General features: G+C 44.4%; 2 long non-coding RNA genes across 5 annotated transcripts; one reads left to right on the forward strand and one right to left on the reverse strand.

Moving 5' to 3' along the window:
* Nucleotides 1–138: 138 nt before the first annotated feature.
* Nucleotides 139–3,989, reverse strand: LOC139059059 (uncharacterized). Its single transcript, XR_011513853.1, has 2 exons — nucleotides 3,516–3,989; nucleotides 139–2,227 (listed from the first exon to the last, which is right to left on the reverse strand). It is a non-coding gene; the product is annotated as an uncharacterized lncRNA (long non-coding RNA).
* An 87-nt stretch (nucleotides 3,990–4,076) lies between these two features.
* LOC135916738 (uncharacterized) lies at nucleotides 4,077–19,407 on the forward strand. Of its 4 annotated transcripts, none has more exons than XR_011513851.1 (5): nucleotides 4,077–4,095; nucleotides 4,508–4,588; nucleotides 13,102–13,221; nucleotides 16,395–16,614; nucleotides 19,285–19,407. It is a non-coding gene; the product is annotated as an uncharacterized lncRNA (long non-coding RNA). The 4 variants fall into 4 exon arrangements; XR_011513850.1 differs by lacking the exon at nucleotides 4,077–4,095 and adding an exon at nucleotides 14,748–14,843 and having other exon boundaries at nucleotides 4,261–4,588; XR_011513852.1 differs by lacking the exon at nucleotides 4,077–4,095 and adding an exon at nucleotides 4,266–4,425.
* The last annotated feature ends 2,680 nt before the right edge of the window (nucleotides 19,408–22,087 follow it).

The following is a 22,087-nucleotide window of genomic DNA, read 5'->3' on the forward strand; positions in this document are numbered from 1 at the left end:
AGACGTGGATAAGCAAATGAAGAGAAAATGAAGCGCATGTTCTGTGCCACCCCATGATTCCAACGTATTGCTTGTGATAATATGAGGGGCCACTCGTGAACCTGTGTGCTACTCCCCCAAGCAGCGATTACTCAAGGAACCAGACATATAATGCTCTTTATTATTTACAGGCATCGCAAAAGTGTACAAAAGCATACTATACATGAAAAAAATCTGTATATATCACTTTTGCTCACAGCACACATCATAACAAAGCATAAAAATGTGGCACAACATCACGTAATAACTTAACAAAAGCAAGCATGGTTAAATAGGATGTGCTTAATTCAAAAGAGTCCATAGAGCTTTCCAACAAAACTGAACTCTGTTGCAAGGTAATGTAACATTTTCTATGGTGTTGGAAAATCAAAATGCAGCTGCAGTATTCATTTTGTAACAAGCGATGAAAGTGACTGTAAGGTCTTGTGAGCAACTTCCAGACAGCGAATAGCTAAAGCAAGTCTAAAGCCCTTTGATGGCATCTCATATTACTCATCTTTTATTATGTAGTTTAAGAAAAATGTTACTTCACCATGCCATTTGGACAACTATCACTCACTTATCTCAAACAAAATATTACGCAAACATCTAATTTTGCCAGCTACAGTTGGCAATCTGAAATTGTGGATATCTGATGCCATTGACTTAGCGTCTAAGTGTACCATTCATAAATTCAAATGGAAAAAGAGGGTGACTCCACAAAGGACCCCAGTTTACGGCACTGTCGACAACATGCAAAAGAGGAGAGCATTATATGTCACGTACTTGATACCGTACAATTCCTGGTACTCAAGAAGAAACTTCTTCATCTTTCTCCTAACTGTAGCAAGCTCCTGAATGCAGATGCAAGGGTCAAGAAGGTAATGCATGATCACAAAAAATTTCAACTAATGGTTGTACTGTCTTTCTAGAATGCGTCCTATTAATGTGACTGGGAAACAAAACAGCAGCCAATTCCTCCAACCGGCAGCTTTCCACTCCTTTATGTCCTTTAAAGACCTTGGCAGCCTCGTGAGCTCCCATATGGGGGTGAGGCTCAGAAGACATTTGTCTACATCGGGAAGATGTCGGCATAGATGAAATCGGTGGCACTGTCTAGACTTCAGCCACATAAACATTGTTGCCCGAACAAAACCAGAACAAACGGCATGCACGTAGTGTACTACAAAGGCCTCACTAAATGAAAAAAAAAATGAAAGAAGTGTCAGCACACTTGCTACTTTGATGCCACAACTAGGGGCCTGCACGGCCTTTTGTGCATGGTACAAAAATGGCTCGTGTTCTGAGCTTGTTTGCAGAAGCACTTGGCAGACACACGCGACAAAACCCATTTCCTTTTGAAACAACCTGCCCAGAGTCCTCACACGATGCACAACCATAAGCACTGTTGAATTGTGTCATACTAGTTAGTTCACATTTGGAAACGCTGTCTACTGTACGGGGACCAGGAAATGTCTTTGACGTGTGCGATACACCCCTGCTGTCCCTCCAAACAACTCCAGTGGATGATATTTCATTCATTGTTTTCACAAACTGTATCAAAAAAGAGTTCATTGATAGCTTCCCTGTGCCAAACCACAGCCCAGACAACAAAAGAGTCTGTGTACATTCTTTGCATGGCAGTTCACTAATGATCAAAAGAAGAGACCACATGCTCGCATCAGAACTTTCGAAAAGGGGCACACCGTCAGTATTCAATGTCAATGTAATGTCATTCGAAGTCACAGGCAACTTGTAGTCATATCTTTTTGTGATGTCACACACATCAAAGGAAGTGCCTGTTCTACTGTATTGCAGCTTTCCTGATTGTAACACATCTGGAATTTGGCCCTTCAGATCCATTACAAGAAAAAATGATGAGCTTTTCAGTAAGCTGCCACTCGCATAGTTCACATTGCACTGACTGCCAACCACATCATTTCCTGGTAATTCTGGTAGTTCACCAATATACCCAGAGCACACACTACAGTATAAGTGCTTAGCATACTGCTTTTCGGATCCGGCAAAGTGTCAAAAAAGAAGTATACTTTGATGTTGGGTACGCGACACCTTCTGGCAAGTGAGCTCTGAGAAGCTGCAGTAAGCTATCGGTGGCTTCTTTTGAGCAGCCATGGCGCAAGCTGTGGGCCATGACCATTAAGAGGCTTTCGGCTTTCGTAAGCTTGGCTCCAGGAAACAGGTCTTCATCCTAAGCAGAGAGGAATGGTAGCAAACAACGGTGGTGTTAGAAAAAGTACAACATTACAATCATACACTTGTAGATGCCTGTTTTGTTACCTGCACAGTAAATTGGACAGAAAGTCCTGCCATGACAAGGGCTTCATGAGTTATCTTGTGGCACTGAGTTTATACTGGCTAACATGTTACTTAACCTGGCAACCAACTTTAATGCACAATTTTAAGCTACCCCTTTTACTTTGTGAACCTGCCTCGACATAATGCAGATGCCAACTGTGCATGGTGAACACCAGATGGCCACCAAAGAAACCTCTTTAAAGCAGCCATGGTACATGCAGCACAGTGAGACTAAGCACTGTCTTGCCATGAAATGTGTGCTTCGGGACAGCAGATATTTTTAACATGTACTTTTGGAGTACTATTAAATAACGACAGATGTTCAAGGAAGATTTGAGGGCTTCATTTGCAAACAACCCCCCAAAAAGCAGGCTTTGGCCACAACACGACAAAATTACACACACACACACACACACACACACGCACGCGCACACACACACGCACGCGCGCGCGCACACACACACACACACACACACACACACACACACACACACACACATACACGCGCGCGCGCGCACACACACACACACACACACGCACGCACGCGCACACACACACACACGCACACACACACGCACGCGCACACACACACGCACGCACGCACGCGCGCACACACACGCACGCGCACACACACACACACCCGCACGCGCACACACACACACACACGCGCGCACGGACGCGCGCGAACACACACACACACACACACACACACACACACACACACGCACGCACGCACGCACGCATGTATATATGCTAGAACAGGCGCCAAGATAACGCCTGAACGTTAAAGGAAAACCCTAGGAAATTCCATCAGCGCATTACGTATTCTAAGGCTCTGCGGTGCTCTGTTTCTGCCTCAGCTCCACTTTACCAGCACCGGTTTACTAATGCTTTACCATCAGTAAACACAGTTTACTGATGTAAACTGTGTTTACATCAGTAATATGAATTTAACAGCGTCGTTTTGTCCTTAATTGGGAGAAATAACTGCTGCGAGCAATGATCGCATCGGTACGCTCCCTACTTCATTCCATCACCTCAATATTTTCACTATATGACTCGGTCACTACGCTGCATAAGCTTCAGGAGATAACCTGCGGCAGGCGTTACAGTGGGGCAAAATAAGACGTCACAGCAACAAAATAATATCTGGAAATTACGCCTGACACCACAACGCTTACCAAGTCAACCTTCCAGCCTCTCGGAAAATGCTGCTCGCCGGGGTCAGGATACACGTCAGCGCAATCAGCGTCACATTCCGATTCGCTGCTCTCAGACGACGAGGTAGACAAGGTTTCATGCGTGCTTTCCAATGGATGACAGTCTTCAGTTGCAGCGTCAATTGAAGGGAATGGTGCGATGTGGCCTGCGTCAGCGTCTGCTTCGTTTTCGCAGAAACTCTGGTCACTTGCATCAGTAGAACCCAGTTCACTGTCCAACGCGGCAGACGAAGCACCGACTGATGAACGTTTTTGAACCTATTTTGAGCGTATGGGCACGTCGATGGACGGGTCCCATAAGTAATTTCCGAATTGTCTTCTCGGCGACATTATTCGTGAACGGCGCTTACTTTACGATAAAATATAGAGCGCAACACCCAAGTAAAACATAGCGAACAGCGAATGCGGAGTACAGCGGAGTAGTCATACAATCACGTAGTAGTGCACCCGCTGGCTAGAAAACCTAAAGCGTTGCCAGACGGTCAACTGCCTCGACGCTCAATGACTCAACAGTGAAACGTTAGATCAGCGTATCCAAGAGGTAGGTCTGGAAAATGCATTTTATAGTATTAGGCAATAGTGTGTGGCTTACAGGGCCGCAAACATTTATTAAAGTTTTGTTTCAAGTTTTTGTTATGAGTTTTTTTAAAAATAATTTTAAGCCAAACACAGCCATATCTAAAAAGTGAGCAGGAAACACTGATACCATCTCTTTCGTTTGCGTCGTGTTTGCATTTTTCCGTCGCCATTTCGTACGTATTTTTGTTAGTTGTCTCCCGTCAAGTTGGTTCTTTATTTTATGTTCCGGCCTCTGCACGTGCGTTTGTTTGCTCGGACAGCTGGAGCGTAAGATGTCTCACGTCCTTGCGAAGTGAGTTGACGATAACAAGTGGGACGTGTATCCCGTGAATGCTTTGGCCGACATGGATGTGGCCTTCCGTCTCATATCGCAGCAGGGGTCAATTAAAGAAGTATTCAACTCATCAGTTGGAAAGAAGGAGCGCCACCGGACCCGGCAGTACTCCTTGCCTTCGGTGAGTACATCTCGTGTTTTTTGACGGCTGTCCCTACTAAAGTAACATATTTAACAGGGAGAGGTGGGCTAGTTGGTGGTCGATATTGGAATGCATCATGTAACCGCGAAAACGACAACGGACGATGAAACATCTGCGCCTGTCCTGTGTGTTTCTTTCCTCGTCCGTTGTCGTTTGCGTGGTTACATGATTCATCCCAACTAAAGGCACGTTACACGGAACCTGTCTCAGAAAAGTTTATGCGCTGTCCAGGTTGCCGGTGTAGCGTGTGTGCAACACGCTACACCGGCTACACAATCAATTGATCACTAAGACACGGAAAAAAAACACATCTCATAGCGAATATGATCGACGCGACCAGTTTGTGTGCTAGACCTTGACATTTTTCATACGTCTGCCCGAGCAGCGCAATGTAATACAGCCTAGCCACAAATTCGTGCCAGCTTGCCCGCTTATCAGTCATTCTGCTCCATATTTCAGCAAAGTTCTGACTGGTGTCGCATAAAAGTCGCGGGCCACTTTTATCGTCGCGACAAGAGATTGGAGGATTTTTTACAAGCACTGCTCCCGGAGGGGACATGTAACCGGCAAACGAACGCTTCAGAAGAGCACTTGAGATTATAACAAAAGAGGCGGCGCAGGTTCTCCAGGGCACCCAAGGGGTGCGGGAGGATCAAAGCTGGAAGCAGGGCGGCCCGTGAGTTGGGGCCGCGGAGGCCGAAGCGTGTCAGGGGCATTCACACTGTAAGGCATTCGTATTTCGAGCTGCCGGTCTTCTACAGGTGGATGGTCGCGCATTTATGAAAAAGAAGCAATATTTATTTATTTACAATATCGCAAAGGCCCCAGTAAAGGGATTTTACATGAGGGGTGGGCTACTTGCAAATGCTTTAAGTGTTATATACAATTTTTTTTATTACTGTATTGAAGTCGGTGCTACTGGAGAGGAGCGCAACGTCAGAGGGAAGGTAATTCAAATCTTGCAATGTTTTGACAAAAAATGAAGAAAGATTCACAGTGGTTCGAGCAGATGGTGGGTATACAGCTGTTTCGTGATTGGTGCTGACTTGATGGCAGGAGTACAAGGTGACGTGTGATAAAACTTGAACAATAGGCACAGACGTGCTATTCTGCGGCGTGCTGAAAGACTTCCAAGGTTTGCACGAGATTTTAGTTCGGTGAGACTAGAATGGTATGAGCATTCTGAGAAAATGAATCTGGCTGCATGGTTCTGCACAGATTTTAGCATTTTATTAGGGTTACATTGGTGAGGGTCCCAAACAGTACATGTGTATTCCAGTTTGGTCTGATTATTGTGTGATAGGCGAGAAGTAGGACAGAAGGATGTGGTAGATAAAGGTTACGATGTAAACAACCAAGAACGCGGTTAGCTTCATTAGTAGTGTGCATTGTATGAAAGGACCGTGTTAAATGTGATGACAAATGAACACCTACATACTTGTACGCACTTACACATGAAATTGCGAAGTTATAGATCAAATAATTCAGTGATGAGTAATATTGCTGGCAATGAAAAGAAAGTAGTGATGTTTTATTTGTGTTTAGTGACATGAGCTACTCGTTGCACCAGATTTCGAACCGTTGAAAGTCAGACCGAAGGGAGTGAATGTCAGACAGGTTGTTAATTGGACGATATATGTAGCATGCAGTCGTCTGCAAAAACTGTGATGTTAGAAGAAATATCACTCAGTAAATCATTGATATATATTAGGAATAATAGTGGGCCTAGGATCGTGCCCTGAGGCACGCCCAAGCTGACAGGAAGGTAGGCAGAAGACTGTTTATTGGCGTGCACGAATTGCTGGCGGTTAGTTAGAAAGTCACAAATCCATTCAAAAGCAAAAGAATTAACGCATGAAAGTTTTAGAAACGGGCGTTCATGAGGAACGTTATCAAATGCTTTCTCGAAGTCCCCCCCCCCCCCAAAAAAAAGGACACACACTCACACGATATATCTCACGTGCTCCTTTCTTCCGCATTCCAAAGAAAGCCTGCGAAATATAAAAAAATACCATGTGACGGGGCAATGGTGCACTGTTATTGTGTTGCTTGCTCTCAAGCGTGCGATGGATGAAGACGTCGGCTGCAGCGAGACTGGCCCGTGACAGGGCGTTACGTCTGGTGTAGGTATCTGGGCGTGCGGCTTTTATCGCATGACGGCACAAATGCATGCTGCTGGCTGAGTGGTGCCGAAGCGATAAAGCATCTAAGGAGACGAAAGAGAACAAGAAGATAGCTTTATTTCTTTTTTATTCTTGAAATGGACATGAGCTGGCGGCCTGCTGGTGGAGTGTAATGGGGTTGGGCGGGGAGGCGGCGTTAGGGCCGGAATGATTTTGCAGTGACCTTCAATCCAAAAAGTGCCTTTCGATTATAATGCGTGTTCGAAGAGGTCACCATCTCATAGGCACATTTTCCAAGCCGTTCTTGATCGTGGTATCAGGGATGGAGTTGCAAACTTGTCTTACTTTTTCTTTTAGGTTCTCTGATGTTGTAGTTGGTGTCCGGTATACTTGATCCTTGATGTAGCCCCAGAGAAAGAAAGCAAGGGAGTTAAATCTGGCGACCATGCTGGCCAAGCAATGAGCCCATGCTGTCCAATACACTGCTGCGGGAATAATTCATGCAGCCATTTGCAAGCTTTGCTGCTGCCGTGTGCATGAGCACCATCATGCTGATACCAAATATCCTTGATCCTAGCCAATGGAACTCGGCAAAGAAAATCCCCAGGCGCCCCATCAAGGATGTCATTCATATGTTTCGCCTGTAAGCATGTTATTAAAAAACAGGGGGCCAATGATAGTGCCACCGTAAATTCCACACTACACGTTAACCGACCGCTGATATTGGTAATGTCTTCAAAACCCAGTGAGGGTTTTCGTTGCTCCAATAGTGAGTGTTGTGGATGTCCACGTGGGCATTACATGAGAAGGTAGCTTCATCAGTCCACCATGTTTTGTTGGCAAAGCCCGGCGGAAGATAATCTTCCACCTTGATTATAATCCAGTTTGCAAAGTGCTTTCGATTTTTGAAATAGCGGGGCTCCAACATCTGGTGCAGCTGCATGTGGTATGGATGAGGCTGCCTCTTCTTAAGTACTCTTCACATTGAAGAATTTGGCACTCCAGCTTCAGCACCCACACTACGAGCACTTGCATGTGGGTCTGAAGAAAACTGACACAGTATCTATCTCCACGTCCTCGTCCAGGATTGAAGATTTATGTTGCTTCTTCGTAAAAGTCCCAGTCTGTCTCAGCGTTTCATATGCATGCACAATCATCATTGAGCTCAGATGCTTACCTGGATGCCAGTGTGGAAATAGCTAAAGTGCACGCCTTCTATGTCCACTTGATGCACCTAGAGCCAAAACCATATCCTCCCTTTCCTCATTGGAGTAAGCCATATCCGCTGCTCAACGTTGGTCACAGCTGAATAGCGTTGCTGTAGAGAACACGCAGGGATATGTGTGCCTGAGGAGCTCTGGATATTGGGGGCGAGCTCCACCACTGGAAAATCTCATGCCACCATCGGCGTGACGTGACATATGAGAGGTCACGTGGACACAGTGGCCGCATTGGCTGCATTGGAAGCACCGAAGCGAGCTGAAAATGAAAGTTTAAAGTGCCACCTGTGCTACAGTTCTGATTAAGTGGTGAGGCTTTACAGCTTGACAACATTTGAAAGTACTCTAATAGGTAGTGGCTGCCTTTGGAAGCGTGCAGCATGGTAGGCTGCTGCTCGGTGCCGTTGTGCCGGACGTACGCAGTGGAGCCTGGTGTCAGCCTTATTCACACGTAGCCACAGAACAAAGAGCCACATGAAGCTTGACTCGCGAAACTTAGAAGTGGCAGACAGCCATCACCTACAACTCCGGTATGCAGCAAACAGGTGCGAGGAAGATTTCTGCTATGGTGTCAGGACTGTGCGATGTTCGGTGAGTAGCAGAAAACGCACACCGAGACGCTTGCCCGCGCCCACTGCCTAGCTAATGTCATGACGGTTTTGGTCTATGAACTTGTTGACGCTAGATACTGGCAAGTTCACTGGAACGGAAAGGGAGCGGCAAGAAGCACATTAAAAAAAAGTCATGGCATATGGTCACGTTATTGTTATGAATTATTGCACTGGATTACGACGAAGAAGCACAGGGAAATCGCACACTGAGAAGACCGATAAGCATACAGTGCGATGCAACTTGAGAAATAATATTGGAACGTCCAAGAATTCAAAAGACAAAAAAAGATTTAATCGTTGCGATGGCACATCACAGTCACCGTAGGTGTCGAAATCTCTATCACAAAATTATTTTTGAACAGTTGTGATAGCGTCCATGCAACAAAGATTGCCATTGTACTGTAAAATGCTCATATCCTGCAGCCTAAAGCTCACGGCACGGTGCGAAAACGCGCTCACAGCGAAAGCAAAACATTGTTCACAGACATGCATGCAGACGTGCAGTCGGTCGCTGCGAACCCGTGTGATCGCTGCATTGAGGCTTCATTCTGTTATGCCCCATTTGGTTACACAGACAGCCCACTATAAGAACATATTTCGCATAGTTTATTCGCAGCATTTGCCTACCTTTCACGCAATTAGGGAGACTCCATCCTGGCGACCGCGTGCAGTGGCGCTCACTGTACATATGTATTCGGCAAAGAGATAGCGTCTGTAAACAATTCTGTGCTTTCAGTTTGCCCAAGATTATTATATCGACAGTCAAAAACTTCCCTCGTTGTGAGAGTACTTACATAAAAGTTGAGAAGGGCCGCCACGTGGTGTTTTTTTTAGCGCTGTAAGCGAAACCTATGAGGAGCGCGCCGCGTGATCTCATACTACGCAAGGGAGGAGCTTCTGACAGATGGCGACTCCGTAAGTCCTCGCCCCCAACATTGCAGTTCGCTGGAATTGGTTCAGACGAGGTACATAAGGTATGATCTACATCCGGTAAACTGGAACAGCCTGTGGGCGCACTCTCTCGGGGACTGACACGCTGGTGACGGTGCACAAGTGTGAAGCCAGACGCGGCCACCCGATACTGCGACCACAAAGTGATGTGCATCCGTGGGGTGCGAGATAAAAAAAAAAAAGTCTGGTAGACAGTAAGTGCGAGAAGGAGAGCAGACGGGGCCAGTATGGAAAGAGTTGTCTGAAGAATACATGTGCAATCTTCCTTGAATATAGCCAAGGTTTTTTTACCATTAGTTAGTTTTGTCCGCATGCGACTTATCCGCTGTTATTCGAGCCCTAAGGTTTAAAGTTGTAGCATCATCGTTCAATTTGAAAACTTTTACAAGGTTATTTGTGTACAAAGGCAAAATTCCAGCAGCAGTAATTGCTTTCCATCATTCCCACGCACTTCGCCCTTTCCTTCTTTCAAGCAGAATCAAAATGCTGCTTTCATCTTTTCTCTTTTGTGTCCTTAGATGCTTTATCGCTTTGGCAACATTTGGCCAGCAGCATGCATTTGCACCATCCTGCAATAACAGCCGCATGCCCGGATACCTACACCAGGCATAACACCCTCTTGCGGGCCAGTCTCACTGCAGCCGACATTGTTCATCCATCGCACGCATCAGAGCAGCACAATAACAGTGCACAAGTGCCTCGCCACGTGGTATTTTTTCATATGTTGTGGGCTTTCTTTGGAACGCGGAAAAAGGGGCCATGTGAAATATACCGTGTTGGAAACAATTTATTGAGAGGTTTCTGTAAATGCTCTACAACTTTGCATCTCACACTTGGGGTCTGCAGCCAATGCTTAAAAAGTTGATTAATTAAACAAATAATCCGTTAGTTAAGGGGAAAATAAAAAAACAGCCTGAGTAACTCTAGAACAGTGCCAACATTATGAATTTGGTTCAACTTGCGTCCGGAGTGCCTTTCATTTTTAAAACTTTGGCTCAAGCTATGTGGGACAAGCTGTATATATAGTACAGGAGGGAGATTGAAAGGTTAGATGACATAGCTGGCTGTTCATTACACTATTACCAAAAAAGTTGTTTGTAAATTTAATAACTAACCCTCATTTATCACTAGTTGCGAATAAGCTCATTATGTAAACTAGGTTGGTACTTAACCAGACTTACTTAGTCAAGACAAGCATGGGCCGGTTTTTGTAGCAATGCCTTTTCCCATGGAGGAAAGAAACAAAGTAGGACGTCACATTTTTGAAGAAGTGACTAGCGCAAGGGTGGACATGAGACAATGAGACACTAAAAAGATGACAAGGACAAGCGCCTGTCCTTGTCGCCTTTTAGTGTCCACTCTTGCGCTAGTTACTTCACCATGGAATACCAACTAGCCCGGTCTCGCACCCCACATTTTTGAAGCCGGAAATGCAGCCATGTTGGTGTGGCATCTCCCTTTGTGCCTCCACTCAGCTCGCCAGAACAGTTAGGCACGAGCTTTGAACTTGCATTGCTATGAGCTGCCAGAAGTGTGTGCTGCTGATGCGCATCAGAACAATGCCTGTGAAACTTCTTGATCAGTTTTAGTGAAGCAGACGCGATCCTGTGCCCATCTGGGGCATGTTGAAGAAGATGACAAAGACCTGCACCGCAAATACTTGAGTATGTCTGTTGCTGACACTTGCACTCACAGACCCAAAACATCTTTCAAGCTTACACACCTCGCTTCAAAGTCAGCTTGTCTTGCGAACATAATGTGCTGCGAGAAAGACGCGGGTCGAACAAGCTTATTTCACTTTTCAGAGGCCTAGCACAGCAGCGAGAGCTTAAGGGGCATGGTTGCTATGGCAAGGTTTTCATTTGGGGCACCATTACCAGTGCTGCATTGCGAAAAACAGCATGCGACTTCCGTCACACTACCTCCAACACGTCTGTGTTGGCCGGCGCCTCTCCTACGCTCTCCTTCCTCCATGCCTTTTCCCGATAACAATGCCTTTCAGTGCTCTTCGCTTTAGTGAGTGGTCAAGCGAGGCTGTGTATCGGGCGGAGCTTTAAAAGAGGCCACTCATAAATGCGAAAAGCACTGAAAGGCATTGGCATCGAGAAAAGGCATCGCTACAAAGTACTGGCCATGCTCGCCACTTCTTTCTGTATAAGTAAATACAAATAAAAATTGGCTCACAAATGTACAGGACTTGACACAGCATAAGAATTGGGGATAAGAGTTAATGGAGAATAGCTTAGTAACTTGCGAATCGCTGATGATATTGCCTTGCTTAGGAACTCGGGGGACCAATTGCAATGTATGCTCACTGACCTGGACAGGCAAAGCAGAAGGGTGGGTCTAAAAATTAATCTGCAGAAAACTAATGCTTAACAGTCTCGGAAGAGAACAGTAGTTTACGATAAGCAGCGAGGTACTGGAAGTGGTAAGGGAATACATCTACTTAGGGCAGGTAGTGACCGTGGATCCGGATCATGAGACTGAAACAATCAAAAGAATAATGGGCTGGGGTGCGTTTGGCAGGCATTTTCAGATCGTGAACAGCAGGTTGCCATTATCCCTCAAGAGAAAAGTGTGTAACAGCTGTGTCTTACCAGTACCCATCTACAGGACAGAAACCTGGAGGCTTATGAAAAGGGTTCTCCTTAAATTGAGGACGATGCAACGAGCTATGGAAAGAAGAATGATGGGTGTAACATTAAGGGGGATAAGAGAGCAAGTTGGGTGAGGGAACAAGCACAAGTTAATTACATCTTAGTTGAAATCAAGAAAGAAATGGGCCTGGCCAGGGCATGTAATGAGGCGGGAAGATAACTGATGGTGATTAAGGGTTACGGACTGGATTCAAATAGAAAGGAAGCATAGCAGGGAGCAGCAGAAAGTTAGGTGGGCGGATGAGAGTAAGAAGTTCGCAGGGACAACATGGCCACAATTAGCACATGACCGGGGTAGTTGGAGAAGTATGGGAGAGGCGTTTGCCCCACAGTGGGCGTAGCCAGGCTGATGATGATGAAGCAAGTGATCATTGTTAGCATTGTGTTCAGTGGGGCTGGTTGGTTCATGTTTAGAATAAAGACAGGGACAGCACATCACGGAGTACAGGACAGCGCTCTGTGCTGTGCTCTTTACTCGCTCGCCCTGTGTTGCGCTGTTCCTGTTTTTATTCTAAAGGGATCATTGTCTGTGTTTATATATTTTTAAATAAGGTTTCCATTGAAACCGTTCAACGGTGTGGAGTAAACAAAAATATCGGGACATCTGAACATTCGAATATTATTCATCAAACAACCATGCAGGCTGACTGATCACTGGTTGTCCAGTTTTAATCTTTGAATAAGTTGGGAATCAAGCAACCGAATAACTGGTATTGCCAAAGGCCTGATTTAATGGTGCTTTTATAGTTTGTCAACTACCATTGGCAATATTGAATTAAGGCGTGTTTGTAAGAAGGCATTATGTTGATAACTTCGATGACAGTCTGTGAAAATGCACTGCCCACAGATAATTTTCGTGCGCGTGATACTGCTTAACCAGTTGTTGTTGTATGTCTTTAAAAAAATAGATGCTTTCTTTTATTTCAGATATCAACCCATGCAGCACCTGTACTGTTCAGGTAAAGGCACTTCAAGAAGAAAATCGGGAATTAAAAGATGAAGAGGAACATATGAAGCGGATGGCAGAAAAACACGATTACATTTATGGTAAAAAGCCTTTAAACATATGTTGCCACAACATTATACAGTCAGCAGCTGTCCTAACCTTGGTGCTTGACCACTTGTCATTGCTTTTGAAAAAGTTGAAGACCCTTCAAAATAAGAAAGAAGTTAATTTCATGAAACATGTTTTTCAACGGAAAGGTTTTTGCTTCCGTTATTACCATGTGAACTTGGTCACAAAGTGCCAAACTATGTCATAAAAGGCGCTGGTAAGAACACTCTTCCTTTCCTATGAAAGCACAACAAAATTTTTCAGGTAAATGAAGAGAAAGAAGTTTTACACCATAATGCATTCGTCGAGTATCAGCCATTTCTAACATTTTTATAGGCCATTGAAAGGCAGTAAAATGGCCTGTATTTAGGATTTTTTCCAGTAAAAGCTTAAATTTTGCATCAGGCAAATGGTCAGGACCTGTACAATGCTGAAAAAAAAATGCTTGGACGGAATATGGTACAATAGTGTACACATGTGACGACCACTCAAGAAAGCTGATACGGTGTGCTAATTTAACAATGAATTGAAAAATATGCAAACACTGCCTCTTGTGATAGCTCATTGTGTTGTTATTAAACTGAGAAAGCTTTGTTAGAATAATTTTTTGCTTAAAGGGAGAAAAAAGGATATTGAAGTGCTATTCCACCAATCTCAAAATGTACAATACATCTCACTTCAGGAAGCCTCTTGGCGCCAAAGACGGAATGCATGGATACGAGCGCTCCTGTGCCAATAAATAGAGGTTAGTCTAAACTGATTTTAAGGTAATTGCTTCATTGCTAGGGTGGTTATGAGCCTCTTCAGTCAAGCAGGGCTGCTAGATTACTTGTGTTTACCAGCATGTCGCTGTCTGCTAATTTCCTGCTTGGTGCCCTTACACAGCATTGGGCAGTGCATTGATACCGACGTATTTGCTACCCGACTACTTGTGCCAGTCTAGTTAGAATTGGGCAGAATGCAATAAATAAAATAATAATAATAATTGCAGATTCTCGTAAATATCAAACGAGTAAGTTGGTGGGAATGAGCTGCCCAGTATTGTGTAAGGATGATGAGCCGGCCGTTAGTAGACAGCGACATGCTACTAAATACACGTAATCTAGCAGCTCTGCTTGACTGAAGAGGCTCGTAACCACCCCAGTACTGAAGGAATCAACATAAAATCAGTTTGCACTACCCTTATGGCACAGTAACGCTCGTGTTTAGTACTACAGGCTCAATATATAACAAGAGATCAAAGGACGAGAGAAAAGAAATAAAATGTGCATGCATCCGCTAGCACAAAAACTTGGAAAAGGACAGCAGAAGCACAATGAGATAAACAAAGTGGCGAGTGATCGCTTTTTCATTCTGCGTAACTTGTGCATTTATCCACTTCCAGTTTCATTTCACATGCTGCCATGGCTCAGTGGCTGCATTTTGACTGTGGTGCAATCCAAAAGCACCTGTCTGTTGTGATATACTAAAGAACCATAAGTGATTGCTTTCATAATTTCGTAATCAATTTATTTTGCAGAAGCACCCAAATTAGTCAAAACGACCTAAAACGGCACTTGGCAAGGTTGTAAATCAAGCCAAACAAACAGTTGGACCTTTTGTTGCTTGCCCAAAGGTGCATATATCTATCATATCCTCTGTCTTAGCTAGCTAACATAAATGCATGAAATGCTACTGTTAGAAAAATGAATTTTTCGCACTATCCTTAAACTTGTTCTCTGCAAGCTCCAAGTCTCTTCAAGTCAAAGGCAGGAACATGCACATTGGTATAGCAATGCAGCATCAGAAATCGCTGTTTATTTAAAAAGGCAGGATGACCTCTCATTGATAGGCTGAATTTTTCATATCAATTTTGTCTGTGAAAGCACACATTAGGGTTGATGCCTGAGGAAACTTGTCACTGTCTTCACTGTAATTATGCATTTATGTTTCTGGCTAGAAACGTCATTTATAGTCCTAATATAATGTGTGCTGTGTAGCATCCATGTCTGAACCTGTACTTACTATTGCCAAAAAGCAGTCGTCCTGTCTCCCTTTCTCATCCGTGTTTTCTTCGATGAATTCATAACAGTGAGCTTGCGTTCGAATCCTTTTAAGCCACTGATAACTTACACCATCACCAGACAGTAACTTTATTGTCAAGAGCTTGTACAATTTCACTTGATGGAGCTCACTTTGGTGTTACATGACAAAAAAGTGTCACCTGATATTGAGGGCTATGGTGCTTATCAGAGTAGTATGCACTTGAGCTTTTCCTGTGCCTTTATGCTGTGTGTAGATATCATAAATGGATATGAAAGTGCCAGAAAAACCAAACTTGCCTCCGGTGGGAGCCGAACCCACAACCTCTTCACTACAAATTGCGTTACCGCGGCAACTGTTCCAACTTCTAGATTCTTGGGTATTTTGTTTATGTGTAACCGTGGGTGTGTTAGCCAGTTCTATTCATGCCAATCCATTGGATGTGGACCATCCTTTTGGCCAATGGTGACGCATATGTGAACTTTATGAGCAGGCAGCTGACCAATAAACTCTTGTATGCTATTTGAAGACATCAAACCTGCCTGATTCAAGACCCTCATTATGAAATTAAAGACAAAGGGAACTGAGGGGCCCAATTTTGTTAAACACAATCATGTGAAACCAACAGATAATAAGCCAAATAAAGCATAAAGGAAGTTATCTGTATTTTTTTATTTAAGTGTAGAAATGATAAAGCAAAATGATAGTCGATGAAAAACAACTTGCTGCTGTAAGTCATGTCAGTAACTGCTGCAGGTTACCGCATTGTTTCTCTCCTTTAAACTTAGCTATTTGTTCCTAGATGTGTCACCCGCTGTGGTTGCTTAGTGGCTATGGTGTTGGGCTGCTAAGCATGAGGTCGCGGGATCGAATCCCGGCCACAGCGGCTGCATTTCAATAAAGACAAAATGTAAAAGCGCCAGTGTACTTAGATACAGATGTTTAAAAACCCCAGGTGGTCCAGATTATTCAGGAGTCCCCCACTACAGTGTGCCTCATAATCAGATCGTGGTTATGGCATGTAAAACAGCATAATTTAATTTTTTGTTAGGTATGTCATTGCCAGCAAATTCTGAATCTTACTCTGCAAAAGGTTATGGGCTATACAGCTTCCACATGTTTTTTTTTTTTTTCATGTTCCCAGGTGGACATTGGGGCCGGTGTGAATGTTGAACAAGGCACCCTAGAGAGGCTATGCTGAGCATGCGAAAGTGGCCTTGGCAAATTTGCCAGGGCTCTTTTGTGGAATGTATTCACCCCTGAGGAGCTACGGGACGAACCGCTCCTGGGTGAGAAGAGCAACTTGCACTTAAACCAGCCATTCAAGGAGGCCTTGGACCCTATTCGTATCCGAGCTGTGATTGGTATGTACGTCAGTCCTAGTGGTACAACTCCAAATTCCAGTCTTGGAACATTATTTTAAAAATTCGCATCTCCTCGTGCGTTACTTAGCAAGAGATATGCGCCAGCACAGCAATATTAGCTTTTAGTTTAACTGGTCAAGCTCGGCACCACCAGGTAGCTGGACCGTACAGAGCGATCAGGCCACTCACGGACGTCTAGGCTAAAAGCTCCTTATCACAGCAATAGTAGCATGGAGAGGATTTAGTGTACGCCTCCACCTATCCATCAAAATCTCCAAATCTTGCCTGTGGTTAACAGAAAACCAAACACGCTTGGCATTGCGACAGAATGCTCGCAACACATGCTGCTTCGACAGCTCGCTAGGGATCGACTGCCAGTCAGCTGGCAGAGAAGTTTGAGAGGCTTGGTGCGCTGGCTCAAGACAACTAGAAGGAGATGACAGGATGTCCCATCACGATGCAGAGCCAGTGAAGGCGGAGCTTAGCCTGGCGAATGAGTTGGAGAAAAAGCATGGCTATGGAGGTGGGTAACTTGTAATTGGCTAAAGTTCTCTTAAAGGGCCCCTGAAACAGTTCGGACAAATTTTGTAGACGCGTAAGATACAGCTAAAGTTAATCATTCACACCACAATTTGTGTGAAGCCTTGCGTATTAAGAGAGCCACTGACGATTACAAGTTACCCTCCTCCGTAGCCATGCGTTTTCTCCTCAACTCGTTTGCCAAGTGATCAGGGCTAAGCTCCGCCTTCACTGGCTCTGCGTAAGGATGGCACGTCGTGCCGTCTACTTCCAGTTCTCTAGGACCGAGTGCGCGAAGCCTCTCCAACCTCTCCACCAGTTGCTTGGCAGTCGACCCCAAGCGAGAGCTATCGAAGCAGAGTGCATTCTGAGCAGTCTGTCGCAACGCCGAATGTGTCTGGCATTCCGGTAACCACAGCTGAGCGGACTGATTAGTCTGCACGGTCTAGCCACCTGTTGGCGCAGAGCTTAACCAGCCAAACAACGAGCTAATATTGCTCTGTCTCGGCGTAAAACAATTTAAGCATTTACAAAAACATGTTAACGATTACGCTCGTGCAAAATATTTACACCAGCAGTAAGGAAGAATACACTTTGTTACTGTTACTGTTTTTGGTCAAGCTCTGTGCCATCAGGTGGCTGCGCCGTGCAGTTTGCGCTTCTGCTCATCCTGTGAAACGGCACAGTCAAACGGCCAGGCCCTGTCTCCTTGTGCTTGCATTTACACAAATACCGGACTCTCGAAACACTATTGTGGTTTTTAGTAATCCTCCGGTGTAAAGTGACAGCTGCAAACGTGCAAATCCTGGCGCCGATTCGATATCGACAGTCCGATGCACTGCAGCCACTTCGCTCGTCTGCTGCCTTGCAGAGGGACATGGTGTCGCAGCTTGACATTGCCAGTTATGTTTTCAGCCTTCAACGTAACAAAGGCGAATCGTGTTTCTTGCGAAAGGACTGAGACCGACAATGACTGCGGAGCTCTCGTAAAAATGGAGCACGTTGCAACACAAGCAGACGACACTTGCTGTGCGCCAGAAGTGTAGTGACAAATTTTTCTTGTGCATTCTCTTTCTGTTACTTTCTTTTTATAAAAACAAATTAACTAACATTCCAACTATTAAGAACAACATTGGTTCACCACAAAGTTAAAAAAATTATTGATGAAGCGCGCTGGGCGGCCAGTCGGATAGCTTGCCCTACCAGTATCATTAGGACAGTTTACATCAAATGGTTAGATGCGGCTGAAAATTCAGCCGAGTGGTGTGCTGTGATCGGCAGCAATGTAAATTTTTGAAATCTTATAATAAATCATGTGCTTTAACTGGAGCACCTACATGTGTCAAATAATGATCAGAAGGACCTATCCTCTAATGGCTCAGTATGTTTGTACAGAATCATCAAAATCATTTCGGGGTCCCTCTAATGTAAGATGCTTTACACAGATTGTTGTGCGAATGTTTTACTGTAGCTGTGCCCCACGTGCCTACAAAATTTGTCCGGACCATTTCGGGGACACATAAGTGTGTCTTAGCAACAAGGCTGTATGTCAATGCTTATTAGCCTTCATATAGCTGTGATACTTTAGTGTTGCTATCATTGCTTCCACTTTTGGGTGAAGCTTCAACTGTTTTTGTCATTGAAATTCATTTTTTCTGATTGCCCGATAATTTGATAAGGTTTACGCACCCTTTTGGGTAAGAGAAATTTCCTGTGAGGATAAATGAATTTATAAAAGGTCAAATTTTCATTCAACGAAATTTTTATACAACGAAGTAAAGTGCTGGTTTTACTGGCTTCGTTATAGAGGATTACCTGTACGTGCAAATGAATTATATAAAATTCCAATGAATAGCTGCTAACACACTGACCTGTTCTTTATGCATGCCAAAGAGCTTGGTGCCAGTACTGAGATGTTTATCTTCATTCTGCCTCTGCTCTTTACAATATTGTGGTGCACACTTGATAACTGCAGACCCTGGCTCAAAGTATACAACGTAGCTAAATTACTCTGTGATGATGTTTTATGACTGACACTAGCAGTGTGGCCTGCACTTAAACATAGCATAAGGCTTCAATTTGTTATTATTTTATTAGACAGCTAGAAAATCCTGTATGCATCGGTAATCTTATGCTGTATTTCTTTTCCAGACTACACATGCTCCAAGTTTCCCTCTACCAGCCTCTCCTACATAAAGAACATCATCTCCCCAGTACTGGCAAGAGAAATGAAAGAGCCTGAAGCTCAATAAATTTGTGGCCTATTGTATAAAAGGAATGATTCACATGCTTTTTGTTAATCACGAAGTTGTTTCTTTTCATAACACCACAGGGAAAGAGGCCTTGCAATGGAAAGCTAGAAAATGCACCTTGAAGATGTCCCGAGGCCAAGCCATGCCTCAATGGCGAATATCAACATTAGTTAATTTCATGTTGCATTGCACCTTACAATCCATAAATTTAATATTGCATTCCACTTGAAAATCCATAAACTTAATGTTGCATTCCACTTGAAAATCCATAAACTTATTGTTGCATTCCACTTGAAAATCCATAAACTTATTGTTGCATTCCACTTTACAATCCATAAACTTAATGTTGTATTCCACATTACATTTCATGGAAATACAATTGTTCGTCCATGGGAATTCCATAGAAAGTCAAGGCAATAACTGGTAAATGAAATTACAATGGTTTCACGGTGGCCACTTTTCAATGCTGGTCAACAAATCTGCAATAGTGGGACAATGATATTTCAACAAAAATTTTGTTGATTGAGCAATAGGACGGCAATGGAATGTCTACTAAAATTCAACACTAATTTTCATAAGGGTGTCGGCTGAACTGGCCAGCACTGCAGTTACCTTTTGTAATTATACTTTGCAAATAGTCTCCAGTCTTAATCCTTTGTTCGCGTAACATTTTGGTGGAAGTGCGGGGTAAATGCGGCAGTTTGTGCGGGGCCCCATATAAACGGCACGTCCTTCTTCAGAAGATCAGTAAGCGGTCGGGCAATGGCTGCGAAGTCTTTAACGAAGCGTCGGAAGTAGGAGCAGCGTCTTACAAAACTTCGGACGTCTTTGTCATACTGAGGTACAGGAAAAGACGTGACAGCACGAATTTTCTCCGGGTGTGGTTGAGTGCCGGAAGCGTCGACGAGGTGGCCCAGCAATGTAATCTGGCTTGTGGCTTGACTTCGTGGCGGCTTATATTGAATTCACAGTTTCAGGAGCTGGCGTATTGCGGCTCGGAGTAGCACACTCCCGATTCCTACGCGTTGCAAGTCAGCAATCCCCTTCTCAACTTCTGCGTCCGGCCAACTGTTGCCGTTTAATGTACGCTCGACCTCGCGCGCTACGTCCGTGGGTGGTAGCGGACGCCCAAATAAAACTGCCTAGCTTCAGGTTAAAGGATGCAAGCGGCTTGCGCACGCAAGAACTAAGGGCGACGGTACTGCACATGAGCACACACAGACGCAAGTGTCTACGCATGCGCAGTGCCATGGCCCCTAGTTCTTGCATACGCAAGCCGCTTGGGTCCCCTAATCTAAAACTATTTATTCAGAAGAGTAACAGGACAACAAAAGAAGCCTCGACGGGGGTTTCTCCGTCTTTCCGCGGAACAACAAAGCATCCGAAAGAAAGTGCTGCTGTTTTGTAGTTCGCCTACAACATAGAAGGATTGGCGGGAATCAGAGATTTTCGTGCTATCGCAGGCGCGGACGATATGCCCGCCCTCGTGATGGTCCTGCACACACGTGCGTCTGTCCCGTGGAAGGACACTGCGCACCCATCGTGGTGATTGTGGGGACAGTGGCGCTCCGATGGTGAGTGCGAGGTCGCGAGTTTGATCCACTGCCGTGGACGGCGCGTTCCGATGAATGTAGATTTAGACGCAGCTGAAAAAAAAAAGAGGGGGGAGAATGAGGATAATGATTGACGCAGCTCCTTGTGATCGAATGGCTAATTGACGTAACACGATCATATTACTTGCCGCTCCACATCCTACCTATACATAATCTTCCTCTGCTGACCGCGGTTCAGCTGTCTCCAGGATGCGCTTGACAGTTACTGCGGTCCGTGGTAACGTTTTCATTCTCTTCCTTTTCCTTTATTTTATATAGTTATCTAAAATAAAGAGTAAATTACAACTACTACTACTTCCTACCGCATTTCTTCCAATAATAACCTGGTAAGCACTTCCACAATGAGTGGCTCAATGAAAACACGAACTGCATGAATGAGCGATGTGGTGCTGTGTCCAGAATATCGCGCAGGGCGTTGAAGTGGAGTCGCGCAATTTTACAGCGAAGCTGGTTGGGTCGCTAGAAGCGCTCAAAAACATTATATGCCTCAGTTAAACTTGAACCAGCCCAAAGAAGACGAGGACAGTAATCCAAAACAAACACAACAGGACGAGCGCTGTTTTCGATTACTGTCCTCGTCTTCTTTGCGCTGCTTCAAGTTTCACTCAAAAGAAACCAACTCGCCCAAATCAAGTTGTTGTTATATGCCTGTTTCCACAGTTCTTACAAAATGAAAATGTAGATCACTCACAAAGCTTCTATTTCTAGCAACGTTGTAAATGTTAGCGGTGGTGTACAGGCAAATTTTGAAGTCTGTTAATTAGGGGCTAAATGAAAATAAGGCGAAATGACGTCCATATATACCAGGCGTCATGAAAATGACTCTTTAGAGGCGTTATATGAAACTCTGATAAAATTTCCCCGCTGCCCTAGGAGGACTTCAGATGGCAACTACTTGATATCTAGAAAACATAGTCACCATATTATGGCACACATGTATCGGATGCTTGAATCGTCTAATTAAATTAAGTTGTTTGAAAGGATAACTGAAAAGGCAGAAGACGTGCGAGTTTGCAGCATGACATTCCAATTTCCAGTGAAGATGTTTCATTAGGACAATTCAATTAAGAATTTAGGTTGCCTTTAATT

This window comes from Dermacentor albipictus, chromosome 4 (genome assembly GCF_038994185.2).
Source record: "Dermacentor albipictus isolate Rhodes 1998 colony chromosome 4, USDA_Dalb.pri_finalv2, whole genome shotgun sequence".
Classification (NCBI taxonomy): domain Eukaryota; kingdom Metazoa; phylum Arthropoda; class Arachnida; order Ixodida; family Ixodidae; genus Dermacentor; species Dermacentor albipictus.